Below are 6,164 nucleotides of genomic sequence, written 5' to 3' on the forward strand. Positions count from 1 at the left end.
CACACGCGCTTGGCCTACAACATGCCCACAATTACCAAGCAAGCACGCTCGTTTGCTCGCTTGCTTGAACCGCAAGCACGTGAGGCTCGTGCGGACCTGATGGCTGACAAAAGGCGTGCCCCTTATTCGGCGTTTGAACATCTTAAAACCTCTCGCATTATTGCCGGAAAGGCTAAAGCCGATTGTTTTTTTTCTTTCACGAATTCATATATATATTTTTTAAAACCCTCCTCCCGAGATTGACGAGGGTTAAACCAAGGCTCCGCGTTGGCTAGCGCCTCGTTGAGGAGGAAGCGGCCACTCTTCACCGCTCGTCGTAAAATGATGCCCGATCCCTCGTGGTCCATGTTGAGGTCGTGGGACTGAACTCGGGGCCGGTTGATCTTCCTTTCACACCGGCCCTACCTGTCCGGTTGGAGCCGCACCTGTCACACCGGTCCTACCTGTGTGGGAGGGGAGGAGGGGGGAGGAGGGGACGGAGGGGAGGGAGGGGACGGGGTAGAACGGAGGGAGGGAGCGACGTGGTGGTGGTCGTTGTGGATGAGTGGTGATGGCAGCGAAGTATGTGCGTTGGACTTCTTTCGCACCGTACGTGGCCAACCGCGTTAATAGGAGGCGCGGGGGAAGGCCAACAACACTGAACACGAACAAAACAACTATTGTAAAGAAATTAGTTGTCAATCTCGATGACTTAAAGGTGCATAGCTCCAGTGCCTTCCTAACATCGGAAGGAAAGAGCGTTCCAGACGGCCTAAGAAGCAGCGCATCTGAAAGCGAAGTGGCGATCGCATGACGGGTGGGGGCTTGTGGCGGCACGTGGAGACGCTTCCGCGGTGGGGTGGCCATCGGACTCCGCAATCCCCAGAGGTCGTCGGCCGGTTCGATCTGTCGGCGCGGCAGTCGTAAATTACGGGGCACGTTTCTTCAATGCCCATCCGACGGCACCATGAGTGGGGGCAACACGCGGGTGCTCTTGAGCGCGGAAGAGTTGGGGCTGCGTCGGCCCTCGAGGAGGGCTCCTTCGAGATCGCCTCCGGCGGAGGCCTTCCCGCCAGCCGCGGCGCGAGCGAGCGGTTGCAGGGGCTGCGCCTTTATCCGTCACCTCGGGCACACGTCCAGCCCCATGTCTGCCAGCCCGCTGCTTGACCAGGGGCCTTGCGGGTTGCGAAGGTTCCTTGACCATACTTCACCACGCCGGTCCGCGTGCGTTGGTAAGGGCGGGCAGCGTGAGAACGCATAGGAGTAGAGTACAACAACGTTTTTTTTGCTGCTGCTGCTGTTGCTGCATTTGTCCTGTGCTACCCCCCAGCACGTGACCACACGCTCTCTCGAAACAAACATGCGACGCGATCTAACCCAAATAACCTTCATTATGAATGATATTGGTCGTTAAAGCCGCCTACAAACACCGGGCCACTGACGATCCAGGCTCGACCTCGCATCGCCTCGACGATCGAACGGGATCGGGCGCAATTGCGGGTGATGTGGAGTTTCTTTGTGTTGAATTGTTGAGCTGTTCGCTCATTTCAATTGGATCCGCGGGTGACGGCGGTCCCGTGGAGCAAAGTTTCCCGGCTACTTCGCACGGGAGATCCGTGGTGCTTCGTGATCACGGCGGCGGCAGCAGCAGCAGTAACAACAACAACAACAAAATACATCAACATTGCGTATGGGATGTGGTCACTATATGTACAAAATAATGTACAACGTTACGGGATGACGCTATATAAAATGAAAGTATTATCGTTAGAAAGGTCCTGAAGGAATACTGCACAACGAAGGAGGTTGTTTTAAGTCGTAATCGGAACTCACGAGAATCAAAACAATGGATATAGGTGAAAGATGTGTGCACAACTTCACACACGCACACGTATACACAACAACTACACATACGTGTACACAACAACAACCATCACAACGGCCGCCATTCTCAGCTAAGTGTCTGTGATGTCACCACAGCGCTTGTGCCAGGCTAGGTGCACTTTGAGGCTATCACGTGACGTGTGGAAGCCTCGCTGTGCTCCCCACGTGTACACAAACAAATGACAAAGATCCCCCATATAGCCTTTAACAGACTGTGGGATGGATGAGGCAGGAGGAGGAGGAAGGGAGTTGAGAATGAAGGAGGATTAGAATGATGAGAGGGACGAAGGTCGAGTAGGATGGAGGATGGAGGGAGGAGGATGGAGGGAGGAGGAGGTTGGAGGAAGAGGATGGAGGGAGGAGGATGGAGCAGGATGGATGGAGGAGGAGGATGGAGGAGGATGGATGGATGGAGGAGGATGGATGGAGGAGGATGGAGGGAGGAGGAGGATGGAGGGAGGAGGATGGAGGGAGGAGGAGAATGGAGGGAGGAGGATGGTGGAGGATGGATGGATGATGGTTGAGGAGGTTTGAGGGGCAGGGCAGCGGGTTGAGGAGGGGAGCGGGAGGAGAAGGCGGAGGATGAATGAGGAGATGATGGTTTGGGTTGTGGATGAGGAGTTGAGGGTCGAGGAGGAGGGGGGAAGAGGCGTTGACGGTCGAGTGGCCTCGTAGCGCGGCTGATAATGAGATTACAGTGAACCCGTAACCACTGCTTTTACGGGACGCGAGGATTAGTGGGACAGCGCGGACACCCTCATGCCCCCCCCCCCCATCCTCCCTCCCTCCTCCTCCCCGCACAGGGCAAGACGTGGGGAGAAGTCTTACCGTCTCGTTAGCTGCCCTTGGGCGTCAACACAACCATTTGCAAACTTTTTTGTCGGCTGGGAAGATCCATTACGTATTTATGCTCGAAGGAAGACGGTGTGAGAGCGGCTGGGGTGGGATGAACAAGTGAGGAAGGGTGGGGGGGGCGTTGGCATCACAACGCAGCGCGCTAACCACTGCGCCACCACTCGCTATCACTCAACGGCAACAACTCCACGTTCATATGGCGGAGCTTCTGCCGTAGAGGGAATTATGGTTATGATGATGATGGAAGGATTATGGATGATGCATATGATGTGAATGAAGGGATGATGGCGATGACAAATTGACGAACTGTCGTCCTTCCCCCGTATCTCGGATTAGCAAGGGTTGGCTACGTACGGTGCGAAAGAAGTTCGATATACATACAAACTCGTAAAGATTAATTTGTTTAACTAACCGAATAATATTTGCGGTTGAAGTGATGGCCCAATGATCAGCGCTTTGCACTATAAATATATACACACATGTAAGTACACACACAAAGCTGCACACCTGAGTTTGATTCCCGGCCACGGCTTACATCAGTGGCGCGTGAGATCTGAAGCAGTCCTTCCTCCCCACCCAACGTCACCAATCCGCACTGACCAGCGAGGTGAAGTATGGTCAATCGAACCTCCCTCCCTGCCCCCCGCCCGCCACGACTCCCCACCTCTAATCGCGCACCATTCAACGCCTCCTTCATCCACGCGTTAACGATCGCGTTCATGCGCGCGAGTTGAACCGGGGTACACCAGGTGTAGCGAGCTCGCTTTACGCACACACACCGACAGTCCTGATGTCAATCCACTGCTGGATGAATGCCCCCCCCCCCAACCTCCCTCCCCGCACCGACAACGTGCATGTCACGTGGGTTATTTGACCATACTTCACCACGCTGGTCAGTGCGGGTTGGTGAAGGTGAGAGAACATAGACGGGGGAGCATATAAAAGTACAGTACAAGGGCTCCTCTACTTACGAACGAGTTAGGTTCCAGAGGTCTGTTCGTGGAGTCCAACTTTACTCATATCATTTACAAACATGTTGTACGGCATGCACACTAAACACGGACAATAGCTTTAATAGTTGTATAATCTCCTGTAGATGTAGATGCCACTGGTTCTTCACGTTCTGTAGATGGAGACGCCACCGCCTCCGTCTATTGCGCGGCGGTCGAACTTACGACAGGCAGCTGAACCATACGGACGGGTTTGTGCGTATCTCTGAAAGTTCGTAAGTCGGATGTTCGTAAGTAGAGGAGTCCCTGTACAATAACGGAATTTTGGGGGGAAACGCCCAAGAGGAAGAACGTCGACACTGGACGACGTTCAGAGCGAGGAGAGGCGTGCGGACAGCTGACGAGAGCAGTGGGAGGTGGAGGAGGAGCGAGACGGAGATAACCGAGGCCTTGGGTCTACACGCGAACAAAGCACGGAATCAGTTAGCGGATGAGGGAGAGACAGAGATAGTCTGGGAAGAAAGAAGGAACATTTGAGGAATATCGGTATTTTTTTTGCAGAAACAACTCTGCCGGATGCTGGAAACGGTGACGGATGATGATGATGCCATGATGAAGCTGCTATCGTAATCCATGCAGGTGATCATACCGGTGGGATAAAGATGATGATGATGATGATGATCATGAATTTGGATATAGTGACGATGATGGTTGTGGATGATGATGAAATGTGACAGTCTTGTAGATGATGATGGCTGTGGTGGAATACGTTATGTCGATGATGATGGTGACTAAACCATGGAGACAATGATGATTATGCCGATGTCGTAGTTAACAGTTCTGATGATGGTGACGACGATATGATAATGGGAAATGGTGGCAAACGTTCTTGCTACCCATGATCAAGGCACGGACATCTCTCCCAATGGGTGGAGGTAACGGGGGCAGGGAATGGAGAGAGAGAGATGGATGCAGAGGGAGAGAAGGTGGAGATACGGGGAGGGAGAGATGGAGGCGAGGGAGAGTGAGATGCAGAAGGAGGAAGGCAAGCTGGGAGGCAGAGAATGAGGGGATGGAGAGTGATGGACGTATGGAGAGGGGGTGAGGGAGTCGATGGATAGGGGATGGAGAGTGATGGACGTATGGAGGGGGGGTGAGGGAGTCGATGGATAGGGGATGGAGAGTGATGGACGTATGGAGGGGGGGTGAGGGAGTCGATGGATAGGGGATGGAAAGTGATGGAAGTATGGAGAAGGGGTGAGGGAGTCGATGGATAGGGGATGGAGAGTGATGGACGTATGGAGGGGGGGGTGAGGGAGTCGATGGATAGGGGATGGAGAGTGATGGATGTATGGAGAGGGGGTGAGGGAGTCGATGGAGAGGGGGTGAGGGAGTCGATGGATAGGGGATGGAGAGTGATGGATGTATGGAGAGGGGGTGAGGGAGTCGATGGAGAGGGGGTGAGGGAGTCGATGGATAGGGGATGGAGAGTCATGGACGTATGGAGGGGGGGTGAGGGAGTCGATGTATAGGGGATGGAGAGTGATGGAGGAAGGAGACGGAAGGAGGAGGCGGGGGGTGGAGGAGATGGAGAGAAGCAGGCATGACCGCGCCATCTCCCGACTGCTCCAATCCCTTCCTCGTGACACGAGCGAGGTCGCCAAGAGTGCATTGAGCAGAGAGGCTTAGTGGGAGCGGGGCACGGAGCCTCAGAGCATCGCGCAAGGCTTATCTGGGCTGGGTAGAGCCAGGGGGGGGGAGCGGAAGAGGCGGGGGGGGGGGCAATCGTAGGACAGGACATTGCAGGAGAGGATGGCACGATTGGACAGGACGTGTCTGTACAGAGTGTTTGTGAGTAGGGCGTCACTGGGCAGAGATGCATTTGGTTTGGCTGGCTGGATAGGTTGTGGCTGGGCAGGGCATGACTGAAGAGGTCACGGCTATGCAAGGCAGGGCAAGGCAGGGCAAGGTTGGACAGCAGGGCAGGGCCGGGCAGGGTATGGCTGGAGGGGTTGTGACTGAAAGGGCATGGCTGGAAATCCATGGCATGGCTGGAAAGGTCATGGCGATGTAGGGCATTGGAGGGTAGGGCATCGCTAGACATAACGTGGTAGAGTGAGTCATAGTTGTCCACAATGGTTATGAAGAACATTGCATCAATTATTCAGAATTTGTGGAAATTATTCAGGGGTAGTGGTGGCAGAGTGGTCAGCACACTGTACTTGCGAACCCGATGTGACCCAAGTTCAATTCCCCGGCCATGGCTGACAACGTTTGGCAGTCGCGGGTGGCCCTCCACTTCACCGGCCCGCACTGACCAGCGTGGTGAAGTATGATCGAACAAGGGGCACGACTGACGCGGCAATGGGGAGGCGTTCGTCCGCCAGGCGAATTGACAAACGACTGCACGTGATTACAACTATACTGCTTGGTTTTTTCGGTAAAGTCACGTAGGGAAAATAAAATTAAAGAAAACAACTAAATCAAATCACGACG

The sequence above is a fragment of the Petromyzon marinus genome, chromosome 19, assembly GCF_048934315.1.
Source record: "Petromyzon marinus isolate PM22_M1 ecotype Great Lakes invasive population chromosome 19, UKy_Petmar_22M1.pri1.0, whole genome shotgun sequence".
Classification (NCBI taxonomy): domain Eukaryota; kingdom Metazoa; phylum Chordata; class Hyperoartia; order Petromyzontiformes; family Petromyzontidae; genus Petromyzon; species Petromyzon marinus.